The sequence below is a fragment of the Cynocephalus volans genome, chromosome 9, assembly GCF_027409185.1.
Source record: "Cynocephalus volans isolate mCynVol1 chromosome 9, mCynVol1.pri, whole genome shotgun sequence".
Classification (NCBI taxonomy): Eukaryota; Metazoa; Chordata; class Mammalia; order Dermoptera; family Cynocephalidae; genus Cynocephalus; species Cynocephalus volans.
The window spans coordinates 46,402,696-46,429,919 of record NC_084468.1 but is presented as its reverse complement, the minus strand read 5'-3'; the positions used below and the strand labels follow the sequence as shown (position 1 = coordinate 46,429,919).

The window sequence follows — 27,224 nt, the reverse complement described above, 5'->3', positions numbered from 1 at the left end:
CCAGTCCCTATCTTTAAGGAGCTAACAATGTAGAAGGAAAACAAAAATGTATACAGATAATTGCTGTACAATGTGCCTGAATGAGGCTTCATGAAGAGGTTGCCATTTGAACTGAATCTTGAAGGATTGTTTAGTAGCTGCAAGCAGCAGAGATAGATTCTGGCTAATTGAAGAGAAAAAAAAAAAAAAGAGGGGAATCTACTGAGGATTGTGGGGGTAGTTCCTCAACTGAAGTAAAAACTGAATCTCCAAGGAAACAGGTGTTATGGATTGATCTGTAAAGGACTGGTGGCAATTTTCCCTTCACATTATGGTCTATAAGGATGAGTTAACTTTAATACAATTGGGTTGGGTCACGTCTCTCAAGGTGCAAATTTCAAGGTAAAAGGGCCTGAGAGGTCTGACTTGGGTCACCTGCCCACCTCTCGGCTGATGCAGTGCCAGGGGAGCCATTCTTTAAAGCTCTAATTAAAGGCCAATGGCTGTGATGTTGGGCAGCACAAACCACAGGCAGGTGGAGGGAATAGCTGAGCAGAGATACAACGGCAGAGACCTAAGGATGATGTTTGAATGTAGCAAGGATCTGGTGGGGCTGGGCATGAGATGAAGAAGGAGACTAGCATGGGAAAGATGAGGAAGAAGGGGTAGACTGGAAGTGGGTTACAGAAGGCCTTGCTGACATCTTTGGAATTGGTAATAGGGTCAATGGCTGGGATTGAGAGGACAGTTCTGGTAAGATCCATGCTTTAAGAGCAATTCTCTGGAAACAAACTTGGATTTTAGAAGGAAAGATGGGAAGGAAGGTCAAAGAGGAGGTTTCTTAGGTGGAAAGGGGAAGAGAAGGCTTATAATGATATTATACATTACTTAACCATCGAATGACAAAAGAATGAACACTTTCACACATTTTATTTTCACCCAGTATGGAGGATAGGGCACATGTTATTCCCACTATTAACAGATATAGTAACAGAGGCTTGAGATGCTAAGACGTGCTTTAGATCCTGTGATGGGTCAGGGGAGCCAGGGCTCACCTGTAGTCACCTTCCTGGGGGCTCTTTTACCCATGTGAGACATTGCAGCCAGATCCAGCTGACTTTGCTTTGCTGCACCAGAGGCTGTGACCTATTTCTTTACCACCAGGATGATGTTCTTTTGAGGTTGTGCCCTTGAGGAAATAGCTCCAGCACATCTGAATCTTGGCTTGTGCCTGATGTGTGTATGTGGCCTGAACGGAGTTTTTCTTTCTCCCATTCAAGAGAGGATTTTCCACAAGGAGTCTCAAAAATAATCTGCGGTGGATATTGAACATGTGGTCAGCAGCTAAATATAAGGTCATAGGAGGAAACAAAACAGTGGAGTGTTAAGAACATTGCGCCGTGGAATCAGGTTGCCTGGCTTAAAAATTCTGTTCTGCCTCTTACTGTGTGACCTTGGTCAAGATATTTGACTCTAAATCTCAGTTCCTTTATCTGAAAAATGGAGATAATAATGGATCTATCCTCATAGAGTTGCAAGGTTTTGATGAGACAATGCATGCAGAGACCTTGCAAGAGAACGTGGCACATGGTGTGTGCTTATTAATGCTGCTATTCCGGTTACTGTTATTATTATCTACAACATGGTGGGGGAAATGTTCCAAATAGTTCTGTGATGTTTGAGCTTCGGTGCCATCTAGTGGCCAGGATGTTTCAGAAGGTACTATAAGCCTAGGTGTTACATCCCCAGGTGACAAAAAGTCCTGTTATTCTGTCTGAATGAATTGCTGCTAACTGATCTTAAAAGTGAATCTCGGGCATTTAGGTCAGGACCAGGAATACTGTGTGACTTCATTACTGGCCCAAGTTGCATAAAGAGAGTAACTGTGTCTCTACAGACAGAGAAGGAAGTCAGACCATGGGGTCTCTAGCACCCTCTCTCCCTTGGACTGGCCACACATGGGAACTCTGTGTTTCTAATAGGTGTAGCAGCCCCTTGGAGTGGGATAGACTACAGACCGACTTGCCAGTGTGGTGGTCAGAAATGTGATTATGGTGGGCACGTGGTTTGTGAGTCATCAGCTGAATGACTTCAGCAAGTTACTTAACCTCTCTGTGGAGAGTAAAGTACCTACCTTACAGGATTTTCATGAGAATGTAGACATACGCTTAGCACAGGGCCTGATGCACAGGAGGTGCTCAGTAAACATTAGCCATACTTATTTTTCCCTTTTGCAATAGATTCTTGTGTTAAAGAGGTGTCTTTCATTCATTCATTCACTTATTCTTTCACTCACTTAACTGATATCTACTGAGAACATACTGTGTACCATGCATAAAAAAGACAGAGCTCCTCATGGTTGTAATGATGGACACCAAACAAGCCATTCCCAGGGTTGCTGTGTGTCACTGAGCAAGTTGCAGACTGAACAAAAGACCTTCTATGGAGCATCATTCATATCATAGACATCATAGGTTAGTACAAATTTACACGGCAATTTTAAAGCAGATTAAAAGTTTCTTGTTTTTTAAAAGTATGAGTATGTTGCAATGATTTCCAGAAGATGAAAGGAAAGTGCCTTGAAGATGTGCTGCCCTTTTCTAATTTGCCTAAAAGAATAGTGGTGGACCAGCAAATTACACTAAAGTATATTTGGATTCATTCAATGTTATAGCTCTGGAGGCTCAAGTCACCACTGTCACTGTTGAGAGGGTAAAGAACCTAATATTTATTTTTTACCTATCTAATCAATGCAGTTATCCTCCTTCTCCGACTTTTCTCCAAATTAACCTTATGTTCCTGAATATTTTCTTATTTCCTTTTACAGGAACTCAGCATACTCCCAAAGTCCTGCTTCCTTCGAAATATCACCCTGCAATATGTATCAGAGATGGGATAATTCCCCTAGACTAAGTCCTAAAGTAATGCTTCCTGTGAAGGGCTTGGTGAGGGGTGTTGGGGAGAGGAGAAAGTAGCTGTGTATACTCAGGAAAAACATATTCATATGATGATATATTAAGTAATATAACATAAAGCAACATGATACTATATACATGAAATATTCTGTATTATACTGAATAATAGAAAACATGTATTCATTGCATAGTATAAACAACAAAAAAGTAAAGCTCAACAAATTTTTTCCTGGTTGGTGATTCTACACTGAAGATGGACTCCTCTGGGATTCTTGGGGATATTCTCACACAGAGGAACATACTGAAATCTAGTTGAGACAGTGGGGTAGGATTTTTCATGTGTCAAAATGGAACATGGGTTAAAAAAAAAAAGGAGGTTGAGAAACCTAAAGGCTGAAAAATGCCTATTTAACTGGTTCCAAATACCTCTTAAATAAGCATTGCTTTGGAGTTCCCAAGTAATAGTGATGATGATGATGGTGATGGCACTGATTTTGTGCCAGGTTCTGTGCTAGGTCTGTGCCACACAGTACCTCATTTACTCGTCCCCACATGGAGGAGTTAGGTTAAAAAAAAGTTTTGGTGGTGAGGCTGCTACCTTTGCCACTTTAGCGAAGCTCAGTGACTTTTCAGTTGACTTTTTTTTTGTCTGGGTCCTGCATTCCTGCTTCCTGAATAGCAAACGCCTTCCTTGATCCTACTTGGCAGCCTGTTTCATAAATTAGTTTTCCTTAGCTTAGGTGTGTTCCGCAGACCCTAGAGGATAATTAAAATGTTAATTTTATAATAGTTAATATTAGTGTCGATCCTCAGGGTCAGGGTCTTTTACCAAGATCCTACTTTTTTTTTTTTTGGCGGCTGGCTGATACGGAGACCCGAACCCTTGACCTTGGTGTTATAACACCCGCTTCTTTTATATTTCCTTTCCAGCCTCCATTGTTGAGTGGTTCTACGAAAGAGATCTCTGTTTATACACTGATGGCAGGGAAAGAACAGAATATTTTCAATATAGCTGTTTTTTGACTTAAAAAATTTGGCTTAAAAATGTATTTTTGTCTCTTAAAAAGTAGGATCTTCTTTTTTAATTTTGTTGTATAGGTTTGGTTTATTGCTACTATTCAAGTTTTGCTTAAAAGTTATGACATTGAATACATTTCCAGTGGATCCTGGACTAAGATGGCATAACTTTTAGAATTTCTTTTTAGGCAGTTAAGTTAGGGAAGAAATATCTACAAGGTTAGAATAAAACTGTTTAAAGGTTGGTCCAAAACATGACAATGGTCTAAAATCTCACTGCCACTCATGCTCTAAATAGGCATCTTCATTGTGTCAGGTGCCATGATATATCCATCTTGAATCTGCAACTTCTGTTTCTTGATTCTATAATATATCATCTCTTTAGTCTACGGAGGCTGGAGTTTTAAAGGACTGTACTTGAATTTATTTTTTTGTTGGAGGGAGAGTGCGTTAATGTTCCTACTCTCCTGATGGCTTGCACAGGAAGCTTGAGGTGTAATCAGACTGTAAAACCCCAACCAGAGAGGAGATTGTAATTTCAGCTACAGATAACAGATGGCTATTTACTAGCCAGAAAGATAAGGGAGTAAGTTTGATTCCTCATTAAAAGCCACATGGTTTAAGTCTTTTTTAAAAAAAGGCCCTGGGTCTTTGCTTATTAAGTTACATAAACAGGGTGAAGTGCCATGGGGGAGAATGGAAACTCTTGGTGTGACCTATAATTAGAAAATTTCCACACAGAGAATAAAAACAGAGACTGTGTGCCACTTCCTGACCCCCTCATCTATAAAGGCTAAGCCATTGGTGGGAGACAGATAAGAAAACACCAAGGAAGGGAAACTTGAGCCAAGCTTCTTGTTTGCTCTGATGGCAACTCAGCCTGGGACCACTGAATTGGACATGTCCTTACAGTTTAAATTATCTCTAAGGCAACTTAAAGTGCAGCAATTAACCAAACAATACGATGGTATTCCATCCATGCTGTTCCTGTAGAAGGACCTTCCATACTGTGGTTACTAATGAAACAGCCAGAGATAGCCAACTGATTATAGAAGAGAAAAAGGTCTGGGTTGGTATCCTGGCTCGTGTCGGCATTTTGGGCAAGTTGATTCATCCCCCAGACTTGTTGCCTGTCTGTAGGGTGGGGGTGATGATGCCTGCCCACCTGCTAGGGTTTGTTGTAAAAATTCAATGTGATGATGCCTGTGAAAGCACTCTTGAAAGCTGCAAAGATCCTTACAAATGCTTGTGGTTGTAATGTTACACATGTTAAATACGTCTTTGAATGGTACGTTATGCTCTTCCCTACTTATAATGACATCAGGGATCTGCAGTAGTGTTTTTAATAGCCTCTGGTTTTTCTCACCAGTAGACAATCCTCGTGTGAGGAGTGTAGTCACCCATAAGGAGAGTTTTGGAGAGGTTGCTACCACCTCCCTGCTGTGCCTTACAGACACTGCACACTGATCAAGGTGCAATCCTGAGACTCCCTTAGGTTTCCCAATGCCAAACTCGATGCTAGGGCAGAGTATTGAGTTTGATTCCTGGTGTAAGGCAACGAGTCAGAATCCCACGCTACCTCTTATTTGTTATGTGACTTTGGGAAAATAAGATCACTTTTTTGAGTCTCCATTTCTTTCTATGCACATACCTTCCTCCTATACATCACCACACATCCTAAAATGGGATGTGAATGTTATCCTTCATGGTTTATTGTAAGTTTTCATGAGTCAAAAGGTTGGTGAATTGTTTGAGAACAGGGATTGCCTCCCAAGCATATAACACAGTGGCTGGCATGTTGTAGGTGCTCAGTCTACACTGATTTAATAAAATATGTTAAAAAATTCTAGCATAGTGACTGGCACATAATAAATGCTGGTTTGATTTTTGGTTCCATTTCCCCAATACTTTTTTTCCCCTTAAACAAATGTCACTAATTAATTGAATGACCTCAAACAAGTCCCTTTACCTCTCTGGGTCTTGTCTATAAAAGACATTAGAGTAGTTGGTCCATCATGTTTCCTCTATCTGATAAAGACTGTTTTCGAAAATCAAAGCTACCCTTAAAGAAGGCCATTTTGTCTCCTTTGAATATGCTGTAGCCTTAGAGCTTGGCTTAAAAGCCACGTGTCAGAATGTGGTCCACACTACAATTAACTGAAAACAAAAAACTATTGTCAGAAGTATGTAGAGAAGTATATAAAGAGTTTGATCCCATTTATATAAAAATGCATACATATATAGCTTTGTATGTAGACAGAAAGTACCTAAGTAAATAGAATGGAAAACCACTGTTAAGAGGGATTACCCCAGGGGAGTAGAATTTGGTGGGGTGTAGTGGGGAAACTTTAACTTTTTACCTTACCAATTCGTAATACTTTACAAACTGCTGTGTTTGTTAGTCATGAAAAACTTTTTAAAAAAAGAATAAATGGGAGAAGTTACAATGAAAGAAAGAAATACGTAATGTAAGGAAGAGAGTTAGAACTGTCAGAACTCAAAAGAAAAACGTTTGGAAATGGTGAGTTTCTCTTCTCTGAGACATAATTATGCTATTATCGTCATTATTACTGTTACCCTCTGTTTAAAACTTCCTTTGTTTAATGTTGTTGTTATTAGTAAGTAGTAGGATAGCAATATTATTATCATAGGGTATTTCCTGAGTGACTGTTGTGTTGCAGACATAGTGCTTTATGTATGCAATTTCATTTAATTTTGACCATAGTACATGATAGACATTATTACTTTTTCCATCTTATGGATGAGGAAATTGAGGCAAGGAAAGGTAGAGCAAGTTGCCCAAGGTCACAGAGCTAGTACGTGGTGGAGATTGTGCATGCCAACCCCTCAACATTCATTTAACTTCTCCCTAATTATATAAAAAATGTGACCTTGGGAATTACTTTTTCTCTAAAGATGGTTTCTGATTAGTCTAAGCCAACAATTGTAATAAAAAGTTTTAAAATGAACATTTTTTTCTTCCTTATTGTAGCTGGTGTGACGATTGCAACTTGTTCGTGTGCTTTTTCTGGTTGATCTTTCTCAGGAAGTGGCCTTTGCCCTGGTGGGACCAGGGCATCCCTCTGCCTGTGTGGGTGGGGTGGGAAAACACGAAGGCAGGGTGTGGAGATTAGAAATCTCACGTATAGAATGCAAAGACAAAGGTGCGAGTAATAATACCTCCCTATTAGAAAATAAAATTGCATTCTCCTGGAAGACAATGGCCTTGCAAGCCAGCTATTGTTTCGAGGAGGGATTTTCTAAATTCCTTAATTTCCCCCTAAAATACACAACGGAAAAGGCCTGGCTTTCTCAACCAGGGACGAGAAAGTTCTGTGGCCAGGCTTGCCGCTTTGCCATGTAACACTGGGCAGTAAACGAGTATCCCACCCTTTTCAGCCCCGAGGAGCTACGGGAAGAAGAAAAGTGGGCGAGAGAGAAAAAGGGAAAGACAGAAGAGGTCAGAAGCAGGCACCTGGGCCTGTCCCCCTTTCTGTTGAAACTTCCGAGGGAGGACATGTGTTGAGACCAGCCAGAGAAGTTTCAGGAGTCTGAGGGCTGGGGCCTTGCCCCTAATTCCTGGGACCGCCTGGGAAAAAGCCTCTCTCTTTAGAGAGGCGTTCAATGCACCAAACTCTGGAAGAACTTGGTAGCCTACAGACTTAAGATTACAGATGGTTGTGGGAGTGTCCTGAGACGCTGAGGCTGGAGAGACAGGGAGTTCTGTGAACATAGGCTGTAGTGAATGTCAGCAAAGGTGGTTTGGTGAGCAAAGCTGGCTTGCTTCTCCCTGTCCCTTTTGTCCCAGAACTTCTTGTGTGGCTTGGGGGACTGTGTCAGTGGGGCAAGTAGAGACTGGGCCTCTGTTAGACCCCTGAAGTCAGGAAGTTGAGGAAGTGATGTTCGTATGGTACCTGAAGACCACTGAAGGGCCCCAAGGTTGATGTAGCCTGGGGTCACTAAAGATGAGCACTAGACCACAGGACTCCTGCTTGCCAAAGCCAGGAAGCGAGGAGCCACTCCCCTTTCTCCATACGTCCAGGCCACCTCCAGACCAAGCCAGGGAGGGATGGCTGGAGGAGTAATCTGGGATCAAACTTTATCTGAAGCAGCAGCATTGTTCGATAGAACATTCTGCAATGGTGCAAACATCTAAAATATCCAATATGGTGGCCGTGAGCCACGTGTGGCTATTAAACACTTGAAGTGTAGCTAGGGACACTGAGGAATTGAATTAAAAAAGTTTTTTTTTAACCATTATTTTTTATTGTAAAAAATAACATAACACCATTAAAAGAGAGTTTAAATATAGAAAATAGTATCACTCATAATCCTTATACCCTAACATAAAGTTATCGGTGTGTATTCTGTTTGAGTCTTTATTCTCTTGTATATCTACTTTTACATTTTCTAAAATCATGGACCACATACAAGATAAAAATCAACTTTTAATGATTTCACCTCCAAGGATATCAAGGAAGAGAACTAAAATATTTCTGAGTAAAGGGGCAGTGAAAATAACCTTTTTTTTTTTTTTTTTTTGAGAATTATTTTAAGGAGTCAAAGGGAAGTAAAATACTGTGGGTGTGTGGGGAATTGAATTTTAAGTGTTAATTAACATTTAAAATTAAACAGGCCCTAGTGGCTACAATACTGAACAGTGCATATTCTAGAGTGAATATTTAATGTACTGGATGGAACTGTGTTTTAAAATAGGTAGGATGAAAAATTAATGTTTCCCCTCTAGCAAGTCGGGGTTGAAAAGAAGAATGGGTTAGTTACAGATCAAATAAGAAAATGCCCCCTTTTCTGTATAGTCAAAGGTTGTGAGATACATTTGTGACCCCCTCTACATAATTGCTAATGAATATGTGCTCACTGTTGAAAGTCTGGAAAATATAGATGACCTAAAAGGAAAACTAACAAACATCTATAGTCCCACTACTTCCCTTCTATTTTAATAAATATCCGTCCAGTCACATGTGTGTGTAGGTGTCTATGTGTGTGTGTACAATTAATTCTAAGAGTGGAATTGCAGTGTCCTGTTGTTTTACAATTTGCTTTTTCCCCTGAATTATAACACAAATAACTCCCCCATGAAAATCTGGGGCTGTCTTCAGCATTTCCGGGTCATGAACAATGCTTTGGTAAATGTCCTGATCATGAATCTTTGTGCACAGCCACAGCTCTTGTCTTGATAGTGCTCCCTTCCAGCCCCTACTTTCTGTGAAATCTTCTCCCAGGGGCAGTCGGTGTACCCTTTCCTTCATCCCACCAGTCTACGCTTCTTTTTCTCTCCCCCAAGACTTTCAGTGAAGGAAGTAGAGGAAGATAATTTACCTCGCTCGAGTCCAGTTGAATATTTCCCAGGGTTAAGCTGAATGGGGGAAGGTAGGTCCTCTCTCCTGGTAGGGAGTGGGGTTCTTCACTTGTCTCCACTTAAGATTTAAGAGGCCATCTGGTTGTTTCCTGTTATGGAAACCTCATCTTTCCTCACCTGTCCTTCCTGTCCCCTTCTTCCTGTCTTTGCCTTCATGTGCCCCCTCCCCAACAGTTTCCTGCCCTGTGTCCTGCCATGGAGGCTTCTTAGAGCTCACGGTGGGACTGTTCGAAAGGATCCCCACCAGCTAGAATCATTTTGCATTCCATTTACTCAGCTATAAATTAGTTACAAAATCCCATTTCTCATGTGACTAATTTCCACAGTTTGGGAATAGTTCCCCAGCCTGACTCCATTCTCTTGGTGACAAACCATTGCTCTAAGGCCGCTTGTCCCTGAGACAGATTCCCTAAATCACTAAACAATGAGAAGAGGCAAAGGAATAGGAAAAAGTCATTCATTGCTGATAAGTGTCTTCACACAATATGAATCATTTGTCCCTATTTGTATGCTAGAGTGAATAAGAAGTTACTGTAAAAAATTGCTATAAAAATTATTTTATTCATTTTAGTCAAAAAGCACAAAAAGGTATAGCATAGAAAGTAATTCTCCCTTTTACCCTTGCCCCCAGAGAGGTCCTTCTTTCTAGAGAAGTATTGTTACCAGTTTCCTGTGGAGATGACTATGCCTTTGATGTCCAATAAGGTAGCTGCTGGCCACATGTGCCTATATTTGTATGACCATGTTGAACACTTGAAATGTGGCTAGTCTGAATTGAGATGTGCTACAGTGCAAAACACAGACCACACTGCAAAGTCTTATGAGAGAAAGAATGTAAAACATCTCATAAGTAATTTTTATATTGATTGCATGTTGATGTGATAATATTTTGGAAGTTAAATGCTTTTCATCTGTTTCTATTTTTTTGGTGGCTACTAGAAACTTTAATATTACACATGTGGCTCACATTTGTTGTTTGCATTATATTTCTATTGGACAGTACTGGACTATAGAAATAAGTATACACATATACATATTTGTGTGTGTGTGCTTGTATACAGGCATGTGTGGTAGCATAATTTAAACACTATTCTGCATCTTTTTTTTTCCCACTTAGCAATGTGTCTTGGAAATTGTTTCACATCACTACATAAAGTGATTTTTTTTTTTTTTTTGGCAGCTGGCCGGTACAGAGATCAAACCCTGGACCTTGGTGTTATCAGCACCATGCTCTAACCAAGTGAGCTAACCAGCTAGCCCTGAAAAAGTGATTTTTAAAAATAATTATTTGTGGTCTTCTGTTGTGTATAAAACTACATTTGGTGGGTTTTTTTTGGTGGACCTTTGGGTTGTTTCCAGGTTTTTTCCCCTGCAACTTTTACAGATGATGCTATAATAAATAGCCTTGTATATTTCACACTCATGCAGTTGGGAAAACCTGGATCAAAGAAAATTTATTTACATGTTTAATTATGACAAATATTGTCAAGTTTATCCCCTTAGAGGATGTGACAACTTACATACCCATAAGCAATTGTATGAACAGGCTCATTTCCCTTAAATCTCCTAACACAATGTATTAACAAACATTTTTATCTTTGCCAGTCTGATAATTGGCAAACTACATAGTTAATTTAGACTACCTGGTCATATATCTTTGTTTAAAACATATCTGAGAATAATAATTATTAATTTTATATGGCAAATTATGCTTTCCAAAGTATTTTTATATGTTTTCTCATTTAATTCTTACAATAACCCAGCAACAATAAGCACTTTACCTAGAAGCAAACCAAAACGGAGGTGAAGAAGAGAATCTTTGTAATATATACAAAGTATATACAAAATCTGGTAAATACATACATAAATTCATTTAATTCTCAACACAGTATGGAAGCAGATTTTATAGGATTTATCATTCCCATTTTACAGATGAGGATGCTGAAGTTTAGAATAGTTAAGTGACTCACCCGAAAACACACAGCTAGCACATAGGGGAGTTCAGGTGCAACTTTGCTGTTAAACAAATGTGGGTGAACAGTGGCTCAGCTGTTTTACTAGTTGTGTGAACTTGGACAAGTTCATTCACATGCAGTATGCACATATTAATATATAAAATGTGGAGAATGAAAGCAAAGCAAGCTCTTAAATATCTATGTGTGTGTATATGTACGTACCCTTGTGTGTGTGCATGTGTGTATGTGTGTATATGTGTACGTGCATGTGTGTATGTGTATTGATGTGCACTCACGTGTGCATGTGTGTATGCGTGTGTGTGCATGCATGTATGTATGAGGGTTTTTAACAAAGTCCACAAAAAATTGAAATTAAAAGATAATATGAACCTTTCCATGAACTTTTTGAAGACCCCTCAAATGTGTGTATATAGGTATGTGTGTGCATGTGTGTACATGTGTGTATGTATGAGCATGTGTGTGCCAGGAGTTAAATCCAGGTTCTTGGTTTCCTGAGCTCCTACCCTGTCATTTTCCCCCTTCTGGTGACTCAGCCCCTCTGGGCAGCAAGACTCAGTTTGCCTGACCCAGTTCTTACCTTTGTGTGAGTTGGGGGAAGGTCAGGACAGAGTGGAGACATTTCTAGGTCTTCCTGTGCTTGCCACCTCCTCCCCAGCTTGAGATGTTGACCCTCTCTGTACCTGAGCATCTTCTTCATCAAATGGGTCACTGGAGTAGTATCGGTAATGTGGATACTCTTACAAATTTCTTTGAGGCCTTGGAGCAAAATAAGTTTAAGCTGCATAGATGTGGGCATGAAAACAAAGCAACACTCACACTGGGGACTCATATGAAAACTGCCTGTGATTCGGGGACACTATCAATTAGGTCAGACAAGTGAACGTGTATTTAGATGGCCCCAAAACTAAGTGAACGATTATAACGCACTAAACTACCACTGTGAAATGGAGCAGAACCCTCTTTGATTTTAGAATGTTCTTTATTCTTTTCCTTTTGAAAAAAATGACAGGAAGTAAGTGATAAGGAAATGCAGGAACAATAGCCTTTTCCTGGAAGAGTGGCTCTGAAGTCATGACTAAACGTTGTGATACAACCGCTGAACTCGCAGAGGCTGAGACCACAGGCCACGGCAGGGACAGGGGCTGGGATAGCCTAAAAGAGATGGACAAAGCTGACAGTTTAGCTCAAGTGTGTCATTCACTACTCCCTACCTGGTAAAAATAAAACAGAGATTACAGCAACGTTACCTTGGACCTGGAGACCATCAAGATGTTAATATGCAAAACTGCTACCTGACTTGAAGCCTGTAAGAAGTTTGTTATATCAGGCAGAGGCAGCCAAGAGGGGCTGCTACCACTTGCTTTGATAAAGGAAACATCCTAGAGGTTTTTGAAAGCTTGAAAATGGTAGCACGACCGCCAGACAGCGACAGTTTGTTGGCCTGATGGCCCTCAGTCTTTTAACCCACTGAATTCTGTGTTTTGAAAGCCTTTGTATGCCAAACAGTATTTATTAAGCTGAGAGTTTTTTTTCTCTCTTTAAAAATGATTAATGATCATTTGAAAAAAATGAAACTACCCCTCTGAATGTCTTAGCCTGAGGTAATCAGTGTTACCACACCGAATGAATGTAACTCCTGCCAAGGGAAAGCAGCCTCTCTGTTATCTCCTGAGACCCTTCAGAGGACCAGGAGCATCAGCATATGTTTTGCAGGGAGCCCTAGGAGGAAGTCCCTTTCCCTGCAGATTCAAGTAAAATTAATGTTTTTATTGATTTGAAAAATATTTCAAAATGAGAAAGAAAAAATTATTCATAATTCCACCACTTAGACAAATATAAGAAGAGTGCTTCCTTTGGTCCCTCTCATGCTATGCTCTGTAGGTAACCACCATTTAAAAAAGTGTGCATTCCTCCCACCTGTTTTATTAACTGCGCAGTTATATTTGTACTTACTTTCTTAGACAAAATTGGGTGCAATTTGCTATTTTTTTACCTAGATTTTCCACATCAGGGCCTAGTGTTTTTTCTTTTAAAAAATGGTTACAATGAGACATACACAAATATGAAATGGTATGGCCACTTTGGAAAACATTGGCAGTTAAACCTGTGCTTAACATATGACCCACCAATCCCACTTCTAGCTGTTTATCCAGGAGAAATGAAAACATGCCCACACACAATCTTTTATGTTAATATTCATAGCAGCCTTAGTCACAGTAGCCAAAAAAAAAAAAAATGGAAACAATTCAAATGTCCATCAACTGGTGAATGGAAAAACAAATTGTGGTATATTCATACTACGTCATGCTACTCAGTAGGAAAAAGAAAACACAAAAAGCATGAATGTACACAACACCGATGACTCAAGAGCTCTGGATTAAGTGCAAGAACTCAAATATAAAAGTGTATATATACTATGATTCCATCTATATGATGTTCTAGAAAAGTCAAAACTAAAGCAGATCAGTGATTCTCCAAGAATGGAGAAGGAAATATCCTGCAGAAGAGCATAAGGAAACGTTTTAGCATGATAGAAAAATTCTTGATTAGGCTGGTGGTTACACCACTACATGTATTACCAGAATTCATCAAACTGTACACCTGGAGTTGCTGGATATGTAAATTATACCTCAATAAAACTAAAAATTAAAAAATGGTTACAAAATAGTTGACATTAGGAAAGTTTATTATGTATACTTGTTCTTCTGAGCCCTTCACAAGTATTAACTCACTCTAATCTTCACAGTAACCTGTGAGGTAACCACTTTTATGATTCCTGTCTTACAGAGTTAAGACACTGAGGCCTTGAGAGGTTAGGTAATCTACCCAGGATCATACATTAATGAAGCCAGGATTCCAAGACAGGTAATTTGGCTCTTTCACTCACACCATTAGGCTCCATTGCTCACCCATGTTTGCAGCCACTGTGTCACCAATGGACCACAGCCATTCCAATTTTTTTTTCTTCTTTGCTATTTCAATGTTTAATGAATATTTTTGTATATGTATCTTCATTTACCTGTGCTTTTCTTTCCGAGTGGTTATTTCCTAAAAGGAGGATTGCTGAGCCAAGGAAAAGGTGTGTTTAAAAATTCAATTAAATTTCCTTTTTGAGCATCTGCTAGGTGCCAAACATATTTTCCTACTTACCATCATATTTAACCTTCATGGCAATCCCATGAGCATATGTATTATGATTGTCCTCATAATCTGTAGAGGTTAAGTGACTTGTCCCAAATCCCACAGCTAATCAGTAAATGAAATCCCAACTTGGGTCTCCTGACTTCTCCTCTGTGAATTCTACCGCATGCTAGCAATTAGTGCTGTAATCACAATGGGGAATTTTTTGATTTATTCTTGGGAGCTGGAATTTAAGCCTAACCACCAAGTCACTTACTGCCATAGGTCTCTGTTCTCTCTCAGTTAAAAGACGGATATATGCTTCTAGAAAAAACCCCAAATATTCCTTGGAGTTCAATATTATTAGAATGTATTGATCCTGAAAAATGATTTCTATAGTTTAATCATTCTTCATGTTTTGACATGCTTTACATTAAAGAATATAATATATATCTTCTTATCAAGTGCTTGCTTAATGGATATTCTAAAAGGAGAATCATAGCTCTACTTAAAATATAAACACAGTCTGCTCGTGGCAACAATTGATTAAACAAATGTATAGATTTTCTAGGTTTCTTCTTTTCTCCATTTTTATCTCAAGCCGTTTTTCTGCTGCTTACTAATGGGTTAACCTTGGGCAAGTTATTTTATCATTTTAAGCCATATTTACTCATCTGGAAAATGGGGATAACAAAAGTATCCCATTCTGTAGAATTCTTATAAAGTTTCAACAAAGTAATTCGTGCGTGGTGTTTGACACTGTGCTTGGCTCACAGGAGGCCTGGATAAATGTTAGCAGGTAGCAGCGGCAGCAGCACACACCACTGCCGAGACTGGCCAGTTAGTTAGCCATCAAGCTGGGTGCAATGTACAATTCATGTGAACATTTCCGAGAGAGTGTGGTGTGAGCTTCTAATAAATAAAATGAGGTTATTTTGCAGTTGGAGTGATAAGAAGATGATGGTATAAGAAGAGTCTAAGATGATATAAAACTGACCACTAAGTGGCACACCACTGGCCAGCCCTTCTAGATTGGCCTCCAGGTAGAACCCCCTCCACCTTCCCCTCCAGCTTCTCTGATGACCACTCTTTGTTGTCCCAGGCTCCTCCTCCACCTCCTCCTGCCTTTAAGGTTCTATCTTCATCCTTTTCCGTTGCTCATCTACAGTCTCTCTCTGGGCATCTGTTTATATGCTTAGATAGTTACAGAAACTTACAGAATAATTAAGGATAGATGAGAAAGAAGACATTTTATGTGATGGTAGGCAAGAGGGTTGGGGGTCTTGGCTAACTTGGAGATGGGCGTAGGGCAAGAAGGAATTCAGTTCAAAATGTCAACTTTGTATTCAGTTTTCATTGTTGGCTTTTTGAGTTCTCGGTTAATTGAATATTTTTGCCAAAATGATGAAATGCTCCCCTTTTGCGTTTGGGATAAATTGATATGAATTTATCAGACTCTGTGAAGTGTTAAGGAGTGTACGACCCACAGCCCTATCTAGGTATGTGTGGGAGCAGTGTTGCCAGATGTGGAAGACAAATTAATCAGTGTTGTTCACGGCAGCTGGGTTTATCTGGGAAAGCAGCTGAATCTGTTGGCTAAAATAAGACTTTAGGTTTGAGCCATAGTGCCCATATTCTGTGTCCTCCAATAATTAAGAGTTGGCTCTATACCAATAATGTAGGAGCCTCAGAATTAGTATGTAGGAGTTTGAGTGAATAACATTCTGATGCTTAATATTACCTGGAGGTAACTATTGGGTTATTTAAGACTAGCCAAGAAATCTCATGAAAAAAGTTCCTTTGTTGACACATTGGCTCTTGTTTTATTGTATTTGGTGCAGTGACCCAATGAAAATAATAATTTTTACTCTTCTGGTTTATTTGTGGGTTGGACCTAGAAGCTAAGAAACTTAATACTGAAAAAGAACCAGGAGAACCATGGATTAATGAAGGCTCCCCTCCCCCACCTCCTGACCCAGGCTCAGAGTAAAGAACGTTAGTGGCCATCTGTGGTTTGGCCTGCCAGTGCCCGTCCTCTATGCACAGAATCCATTTTTTTTTTTTTTTTAGAGAATCACATCTCTCTGACACTGATCTCATGGTTTGAGTGGAGATGGACCTACCCCTTGGCTCTAGTGGGGACTCAGGTCCAACCAATGAGAACACCACAGTACCTATTTCTGGGGTGAGCCCTTGACCAATGCCAGATCAAACAGAGACAATCTTGAGGATCTTGCTCAAGTTTTTGGGAGAGAGACTATTTCTTTCTGCTGGGATTGCTAAGCTGGCAGAATGTACACCTAGAGCTGCTGGAAGCCTTCTTGCTACCATAGAAGGAGAGCCTGCCAGAGAACAAAGCCAACATAAAGGAAAGAAGAGCTAGGAGATGGATACTAATTCCTGACTATACCATATGAGTATCTGGATCCAGCCATAAGCTAGACCTCTTGGATGTTTGTTATATGAACAAATAAGCTCATTTTTTTGTTGTTGTTCATCTTAAAAAAAAAAACAAACCTCTAGTTATTTGAATCTAAGTATTTTAGAGCAGGAAAAGAAGAATCTATCAATATACAACTTTAGAGAGAGGACAGTGGAATTGGAGAGTAATTGGTTAATGGAAACAAAGAATGAGTTCATTTTGTAATGACAAATATGCCAACTATCCTGGTTTGATCATCACATATTATATGCAAATACTGATAGTCAATTCTGTACCCCCCAAATATGTATAATCAGTTATGCTTCAATAAAAAAATAAAAATTTATAGCTTAAAGAAAAGAATGTTATAATATCATGTTAATTTTCCCGGTGTTGAAGAAAAAAATATCCCAGTGATGAGACTGTTTCCCTATTGGCTGGTCTCCAAAATATGTCAGGATGAGAAAATATATTATTTTTTCTCTTCCCTCTTGAATGTGTTTCTGACAACCACATGGTGTTCAGATAGCCAGTGTTCATGGGTGAATCCTCTGTCCAACCTTATCATGTTCCAGTCATATCTCTGTTTTGCAAAGACTAGGTATCCCTTCTCCCTCTTTTGTCTTCATGCTACACATCCCATTTCTTATCTGGAGCTCTGTGGATGCCAAATTTCTTTTTCAAAAACTAACACATGAATTACACTGACATTGCAGATTGTCCTTACCCTCTAGAGACCCTCCAGGTCTCGAGTAAAAGAGAAAACTTGGAAGCCTTAAGTAGATGTATGGTGGTAATCTGCAGAGAGAGAAATGAGACTGTTGAGACCACAAATGGCAAATGGGGGTTGATTGTAGCCCTATAATAGGGGAATCATTTTGCCCAGAGAGCAGAGCTAGTGCCACCCATTTGTTACCAGGAGCCATATTTTCAACCCTTGATGTGGGATGGTAAATGGAGTTAGCCTAATATGAAGAGGGCATTGAAACTGGAATTCTCCAACTCCAGATGTCTAGCTTTATACTGTAGAAAAATCATGCTCAATTGGCAAGAATTTGTTTCATATTCTGCACCAGTCTGCAATGGTCAGATGAGACCATCCCTAGATTAGGGATTGAAAACTCAAATGGCTGCAGGACAGGCAGCTGGCACAGTTGGGTGTAATAGGCTGGGTGGGGCATGCGCACCTATGTGCTTGAAAGGAGCTACCACTGTTCAGCCCCTTCCAAGGCACAAGTGAACGTACAGCGTGGGCCCTGTCTATGCTGCCAGATCTTCAGTGCTTCACAGAGGGGCTGCAAACCCAGAAGTCAGCAGTTTGCAACTTCTGACTTGCTACAACATTAGTGATTGTTCCAGGTGGCTGTATATTGGGTTGAGTTCAGACCTAAGTTAGTTCACTTTGAACAGATCCCAAAATGCCATGGTTTAGAGCACAGACTCTGGTGTTAGGCCAACCTGAGTTTGTGGCCTGGCTTTGCCACTTACTAATGTCATGACTTTATCCAAGGAACTTAATGTCTTTGTGTTGCAGTTTCTGCATTTGCCTCATGGGTAGGGTTGGGAAGGAGTAGAATTTGAGGATAAATGACAGACATCATGCTCTTAAAGCTCTTACACAGTGGCTGTGTAAAAGTGAAAAGCTTTAATAAATGCTGATAATTCTATGAATAGAAGTGAACAAAATTCATGTAGCATATTGTTTTTGTATTCTGCAGAAACGTAAAGTCAGAGAGAGAATACTGCATACTGGTTACGAGCACAAATGGTGGAGTCAAATCCTGCTCCCTTTCTATTGATGAGCCTTTGGCCTCAATTTTCTCATCTGTAAAATCGGGATTTAAGGCTGCCTATCCCAAAGAATTCTGAGGAAGATTAAATGAGATAACATGTATAGCTGAGTTAACATTCCTATAGCATTTAGAACAGAGCCTGGAACACAGTAAGGACTATGGGAGTGAAAGGTTATACTACTCTTATTGCCATAAAGTTTTAAAATGTTAAAGTTTTATAGGTCTGTTGGCCATTCGTATATCTTCCTTTGAGAAATGCCTATTCATCTCCTTTAACCCATTTTTTAATTGGGTTATTTGTTTTTGTTTTTTTTTTGGTGGCTGGCCGGCATGGGGATCCAAACCCGTGACCTTGGTGTTACAAGGCTGAGCTCTAACCAACTGAGCTAATCGGCCAGCCCTGGATCATTTGTTTATTTTGCTGTAAAGTTGTTTGAGTTCCTTGTATATTCTGGATATTAATCCCTTGTCTGATGTCTATTTTGCAAATATTTTCTCCCACTCTGTTGGTCGTCTTTTCACTCTGTTGATTGTTTCTTGTGCTGTGCAGGTGCTTTTTAGTTTGATATAATCCCATTTGTTTATTTTACCTTTAGTTGCCCGTGCTTTTGGGGTCCTGTTCACGAAGTCTGTGCCCAGTCCTACTTTCTGGAGTGTTTCCCCTATGTTTTCTTTAAGGAGTTTTATTGTTTCAGGATGTATGTTTAATTCTTTAATCCATTTTGGGTTGATTTTGGTACATGGTGAGAGGTACGGGTCTAGTTTCATTCTCCTACATATGACTATCCAGTTTTCCCAGCACCATTTGCTGAAGAGGCAGTCTCGTCCCCAGTGTGTAGACTTGGTGCCTTTGTCAAAGATCAGATGGCTGTAGGTGTATGGGTTGAATGCTCAACATCACTCAGCATCCAGGAAATGCAAATCAAGACCACTTTAAGATACCATCTCACTCCAGTCAGGATGGCTAATATCCCAAAGACTGAGAATGATAAATGCTGGCGAGGTTGCAGAGAAAAAGGAACTCTCATACACTGTTGGTGGGACTGCAAAATGATGCAGCCTTTACGGAAAACGGTTTGGAGGTTCCTCAAACAATTACAGATAGATCTACCATATGACCCAGCTATCCCACTGCTGGGAATATACCCAGAGGAATGGAAATCATCAAGTCAAAGGTATACCTGTACTCCAATGTTTATTGCAGCACAATTTACAAAAGCCAAGAGTTGGAACCAACCCAAATGTCTATCATCAGATGAGTGGATAAGGAAACTGTGGTATATCTACACAATAGAATACTATTCTGCTATAAAGAAAAATGAAATACTACCATTTGCAAAAACGTGGATGGACTTAGAGAAAATTATATTAAGTGAAACAAGTTAGGCACAGAAAGAGAAATACCACATGTTCTCACTTATTTGTGGGAGCTAAAAATAAATAAATAAATAAACAAACACAAACAAAGGGGGCGGGGGGAAGAAGACACAACAATCACAACAATTCCTTGAACTTTTTAAGACAAATGAACAGATATGATGGGGGGGGGGTAAGAGGAACGGGTAAGGGGTCATGAAAATCAACTACAATGTATATTGAAAAGTTAAAATGAAAAAAAAAGCTCATAACTTTGTCATTGGAATAAGACCGTATACATACCCTGGAACTTACAGTTTACATTATCCTAACTTTAATAACACCTGATGCAATCATTTTTTACCTTAGAAAGTTGGATAAGTTTACCCACTATTATAAGGGCCACTTCGAATCCACAGTGAAAGGTATTAAAAACGTAGAGTAAAAAAAAAAAAAAAAAATGCAATTATGTCAAGTTCTTTAAAAATAAGTTTTACAAAACTGACCTAGAAGAAAGTCAGGTATATTAGAAAAAAAGTAATTTGTTGAAGGCCTGTGTTGTGCAACGCCCATTGCTAGACCTAGAAACGAAGCTAAAACAATAACTGGCGAAGGTAGACGCCTGTGTTTCAAATCAACGTTCCTGTTGGAACACGCTAGCATATCGCTGACGTGGGGGCACTTCCTGAGGTCTTTTTCAACTCGCAGAGGTTACCGGGTAGCTCTGGGCGTGCAGGGAATGAACATCAGTCTTTGGCTGAAAAGTAGCGCAGCCGCGAGTTGAAGTCCCCAGGGCGGGAGGGCGGCTCCGGTAGGATGTCCCCTGCCGGGAGCGCAGCCAGGACGCGCCGGCTCGGCCGTGCGGTGCGACCGGGAACGGGGCAGGCCGTGGGGACCGGCGCAGGGGCCAGGTTCTCCTTGCTAACCCGAGGGAAAGAATCTCTGGAAGAATCCGATCTCCGCTTCGTGGGTATCTGAGGGAAGGCGAGACTGACATCTGCCTGGCTGGGAGCCCGCGTAGACGCGGAGCTCACGGAGCCGGGCCAGGGCGCAGGGCTCGGCGCTCGCACCGCCCGGGAGCCCGGCCTGCAGGGAGAGGCGCGCTTCCCGGCCGGCGGTGGGAGGCGGACGAGGCCCGGAGACCCCGCGCCCAGGGCCCCTCCTCCGTTCGGTATGTCAGGGCCCCCGTGAGGTCACAGCAGCACCTCGCCCGCCACTGCGCGCCCAGCTCCAAGCCCAGGGCCACCCTAGACTGTCTGTTCCAGGAAGGAAGGGAGCTAACTGAAACGAGACTTGCATTAACCAGAAAGTGATGGGAAGTACGGAATCAGGCTGAGATGTGATTAAGGGAGGCCCTTTCCAGCTGGAAAGGGGCAGGGAGGTTGTCTGGAGAGCAGTTGGTAGCAGTTACTTGAAAAGGTGAGACTCCTTCACGTATGTGCGCCTCTAATGAACTGAGATTCTGCACTCAACAGTTACACACGCACAAGGCGTCAATCTAAGAGATGCTTTTGCAACTCACTCAGCCAGAGTGGGTGGTCGTGTCAGAAGAGCCGGGTTCAATTATGGGTGACCTTAGATGAGTAGAGTCATTTACCCTCTCTGAGACCCAGTTTCTTCCTCTTTAAAGTGAAGCTGACAGTAACCTCTTAGCTACCTTCTGGGGTTCTGTTTAGGGGCAAATGTAGTAACTCCTATGGGCAAAAGTTCCTTACAAACGATCAAGTATGGTATAAACATTAGCTATTATTAAATGGATTTCAAATTCATTCCTCTACCTGATGTCTAATGTAGCTCACTATTTAGGGTATAACTGCTCAAAATGGAGAGTTGAATAATTATTTAGCTCAACTCAATAAATATTTATTGGGTGATTCCTTTTGTGAGTAGCCGTTTATATAATTTCATCAGTGTGGGTCTGTGGTCTGAGTAACATGAGCCTCCTACCTAATTTTATCAATGGCTTTGGGAGGGTTGGGAACATGTTATTGACACATCTTCAATTACTCACTTCATTTTCTCCATGATTGCCTGTCAATCTTCCCCCCACTTTTTTTATTATGGAAAACACATCTGTATTATGATGAATTGGCTTTGTTTCCTTGCTGTTTCCTACACCTGATTCATTATTATTTAGAACTGTAATTAAACACTATTAAGTGGTTTAATAGGGTGTTTCATAGTTCAGGCTAAGACTAACTTTATTCAGCAGGGAAAATATGATTTTATTATTTACTTTATTTGGGGTCAAATTATTTTCAAGTAGTTGAATAAAGATAAATATATTAAACATGTATATAAACTTGAGAACTCTAAAAAGAGAAAAAATCCCTCTCCAAACAACTACATCATAGAACTAGAGGAGAAAAAAGCCCAAAGTGTATTTCAAGAAAAATAAGCATATTTTAACTAGACTAACTTATAAATGTATAGAACTGACCCTATAGTTGAGTTCTGTATTATAATCTCATTACAATGAAATCCAAGGAACTATTTTCTCCCTTACTGGAAGTCTAATTACATGCATGGTCACTGCATAGTTGTAAAAGTGTTAATCATATATTGCCTCATGTTACTTGAATTTATTGCCTGTGTATTACTGTAACTAGAAAGACAGTCCTAGAGGGGTGTGTGGCTCCTTCTTCTCCTCCTCCACCCAGTGCCTTTCATAGAGCTGACTCCAAAGTGGTTCATAATATATACTTCGACTCAATTAATTGCCCTGATGCTTTTGTTGTACTATAATTTGCTGTATTTGGGCCAGATACTGTTATCCCTAAGTTAGCTAAATACTCCACTGTCAAGTTGTACTTTTTGTAAATTTAGACTTCTCATAAATTACCCTGGGCCACCAGGCTTCTGTAGCAATTTCCAGGGGGTTATCACTTGCCTTCTTTAATCTGTATAAGATTCAAAGAATGAAGTCTCTGAGATAATTCAGTATGACACTCATTGTGAGTGACTTTGAAGAAATAAAGCTGGACAAATGCCTTGAAATTAGGCTCAGCCAGTATATCCACTGTCATTTGCTTTGGGTTTTAGTTTGAAGCTCCTAAGAAGTCATTTCTCAAAGGAAGCCATCTTTGGCGATATTTAGCCTCCAATTTCAATCTACGGAAAGGGGGGCAAGAGTAAGAATGATGCTTCTTTCATCACTGACCACTTTGGTAACATCAAAGGATTAGGGGAAGTGTTTTTTTCGGGGCCCCTCACCTCCTTCTTTTGTCCCTTCCTCTTCACTCTCCATAAAGCTTATCTTGGAAGCCAGGCACCATTTGCCATGTCACAGTAAGGTGTGTGTAATGTGTGCTCTGATAGGTTTGTGTTTATAACGCAAATACGTGGAGCGGTCATTGAGGCAGGAATAGCTTGCTATCAGAAGGAGCACCCTGAACGGGGATTTCCAAGGCTGACCTGTGGTCAGATTATCTTCTTTGCCTAATTTTTCTTTCTCTCTTAATATCTATACCTTTATTTATGAGATCTCCAATTTTTGTTCTTGCTGTTGTTCATTTTCTTTTCTAATCTCAACCCATCCGTGCATAAACTTGTGTTTCATTCTGAGAAAATCTTCCAATTTCAAGGGGTAGAGGTGAAAACAAAATGGAACGGAAAGCTGTTCAGATAACCCAGAGGATTTTAAGACCCCTTTGTTATAACAATCCTTTTATGTTTGAAATATTTATTGGGCCTCTTCCTGGTCACGATCAGAAGGGAAACCTGAATTGGTGCCCTCTAAGCTGTTCCGGCAGACAGAAAGAGTACATGTTTACAAGTCAAGATGGTGCTTGATCTTGGAACGACAGGAAATGATTTTGCAAATCCAGATAAACTATTTTATCCTAGAAAGCATATGTGCCAAACACAGTTTAAAGTAAACCCAGGAGAATCCTTGGGTTGTGCCCCATGGGTGGAGTGTTGGGAGAAGCTAGCACTTCTCCAGACTAAGGACAATCTGGTGAAATAGTTGCCTTCGTGTGGCTCATCTTGCCTGTGTGTCCTCTCACAGTGTATGCTTTTAGATTTCCATAATGGAGCAGTGCATAGCAAAATAGTGGAATTTGTTGGAATGGATGAATGAATGAATGAATGAGATAAATCCTCCCCCAACCTATTGCTTCTGGAGTTTGCACCCTCATGACAAAAGCTGTGAGTAGCTTCAAGAGGCTCATGATATATTTGATCTGTACTTTTGATATTAGTTTTGTATTAGTTTGGTATAAGTTCCCTTCTGGGCAGAGTGGAGGTGGTGATTTAGTTCCGTCCCTCCACCCAAAGTTATTTCTACATTATTTTAAGTTACTTAAAATTTATGTACATAAATATTGGGGGATATTATTATTTTAAAGTTTATATATAAAAAGTTTATTTATAAAGTATAGATGAATACTATGAGATATTGCCAAGGAAGTTTTGGAAAAAATTAGGGAGAGGAACTTGTCCAACCAGATTTTAAAATTTGCTGTAAAGCTAATAATAAAACAGTATGGTATTCATATATAATCAATGGAACACTATAGAATATGGAACAGAACCAAGTATATATGCTAACTTTATATTGTTAAAAGGGGTATTTTTGATTGAAAAAAGTTGCTTAATAAATGGTGTCAGGACTTTTCAACTGCGTCAGCTTACAGCTAGCATTTAGTGAACATTTATTATATGCTGGGTACTATTCTAACAACTTTTCATGTATTAACTCAATCCTCATAACAACCCTTTGTGATAAATACTATTACTATCTCCAGTGACAGATAAAAACCCTGAAACACAGGACGATTTAGTAACTGGCTGAAAGTCACAGCTGATAAGATTTCAACCCAGGGAATAAAATTAGATCATTACCTGGTTTATGCTATATACAAACTGAAATTCCATATGGATCAAAAATGTACATGTATAAAATACTATTTTTATAACCTCGTCATGTTATTAGAAGATAATTCAGAAGAACACTTATATCATCTTGAAATTAGAGAGAATTTCTTAAGCAAGACAGAAATCCCAGAAGAAATAAAAGAAAAACATTGATTTGACAATACAAAAATTTAAAACCTTTGTTGACAAGACACCATAACAAAATCAAAAGTCCAATAATTAACCAAGAGGAAATATATGTGCAACCCATTTAATAGAAGATGACTTTGTGTCTGTAATCTATAAAGAACTGTTATGAAATGGCATATAAAAGCAGTCCATTTGAAAAATGGGCAATAGACATGAACCGGCAATTCACAGAAGGTAAAATGCAAATGGTCAAGTAACTTGTAACGGTGCTAATGTGTATGGTGATAATAGACTTTTAGAGAAACTTCCAATTTTTCTGTTCAATTTAACCTTGATCAGGGAACTGTTTCCCTCTAAAACCTTCCCCTCAGTCCCCCACTACCCAACTCCCCCAACTTTCTGACACCACCCCACCTACTACCCCATCACCTTTTGAGATGTAGAAGTTCCTTATCTTCTCTTCAGAGGGTCTTCAAAGCCCAGGATTGTGGAGGGAAATGTTGAAAGTGCACACTTGAGAACTCCCTGGCCATGATTTCCTCTTGTTCAGTGTCCTGGTCCTCTTGATAGAAGTTGTTTCTCCTCCCACTTTGTGGTCTAGTCTTTCCATTGCTTTTGTGCTCCCAGTTAGAGTGGATCTTCTGCCCCCAATGTCCATCTTTTCCTTCTAGCTACCTCCTATCTAGTCTTTTGGAGAGGAAAAACATGCATTAAGGTCTTCCTATTCTGCACTTAGGCCTGAGGCTTCTTTGAGTTTTTGTTTCTGCTTTGGGGTGGTCTTACAGTGGGGATGGGGTGGAATGATAGGAAAATAGCCACTGGAGTATTAGTGAGAGGGACCAGAGAGAGCACATGGAAAACACACAGATTAACATTTTGAGATATTACCCTTCCACAGATCAATGTTTCAACTTCTCTAGTGCTCAGGAAATACAAATAATGAAAAAATGACTTTTCCCCCCATCAGATTTTTCAAAGTTTAAAATATTGATAACATCCAGAATAGGCAAGAGCTGGGAGGAAAGGTACTCATATTGTTGTTGGAAAATGAATTGTTGAAACTTTTTAGGAATTACTAAAACATGTCTGTACCCTTTAAAATTTAAATTGACGTAGACTTTGACCTCACTGTGCACATCTGAGAATTGAGCCCAAAGAAACAAAGACACCAGACATAATGGACTTAATTACAAGTAATTTTATTGAAAAATTATTTACCAAAGGGCTGTAGATAACCTAAATATCCATCAAAAAATGATTGAATAAATTATAGCACATAATAGAATATTATGCAAAACAACTTAACTCTATAGTTCCTTTTATTTTATAAAACACAGTATTAAGGACTTTATGGTAAATATGTTTGTATTATGGAAAGATATATACCACACTATTAACATAAGGTACACATCATAAACTTCAGTGACTTCAGAAACCAGGCAGAATATAAATGAAGCAGAGTGAGCATTAATAAAATCTGTAGGAATATGAAAGGATTATCGTTAGTGTTAGCAATCTAAGAAGGTGGTGGAGGATTGGGTCCAAATCACAGAAGAAAGGATTATTTTTAGGTCAGAAGAAACAAAAATAGCACAGGAACAGATGTATGTATGTAGGTAACATGGTAGCCAACTGATGGCTTTCCTTTTTTCCCATAATGTCGGAGTACAAGGTTTGAAGGAAGTGAAGACGCCTTGGAGAGGGTTTCCTGGAGAATGCAAAAGTGAGAAATAGTGGGATTTCTAGGGTCCATTTAAGGTTGGTGAGCATGAACTTATGGTGGAATCATTATACACTTTTTAGACTGGTATGAGCAGTAGAAACGGTTAAAAATGAGTAAAAATTCCTGGTAAGGTTGAAGTTAGGATTTTTTACTTTTAGAGGAGAAAAATTAAGTCCAAAATTAGAAAAATAGAAAAAAAAATCACAAGAAATGGAAGGTGTTAGCTGTTCTTTCACATTAGAAAATTTATTTTCAGCCTTAGAACTTTTTAAACAGTTTTATGGAGATATAACTCACATTCCACACAGCTCAGTCACCTAAAGTGACAATTGAATGACTTTTAGTGTATTCACAGATATGTGCAACCAACACTACAATCAATTTTAGAACATTTTTCATCTCCCCCTAAGAAATTCTGTACCCCTTAGCCATCCCCTAACCTCCCCATGTCTGCTCCCACCCCACCCTGCCCCAGCCCTAGGCAAGCATCAATCTACTTTCTCTCTCTATAGATTTTCCTGTTCTGGAAATTTCAT

At 39.7% G+C, this 27,224-nt stretch overlaps 1 pseudogene; it reads right to left on the bottom strand.

Annotated features, from left to right (window-relative positions):
- The window catches only part of LOC134385695 (rRNA N6-adenosine-methyltransferase METTL5-like), a 45,637-nt pseudogene extending 24,682 nt beyond the window's left edge, over nt 1-20,955 (bottom strand).
- Between the last annotated feature and the right edge of the window lie 6,269 nt (nt 20,956-27,224).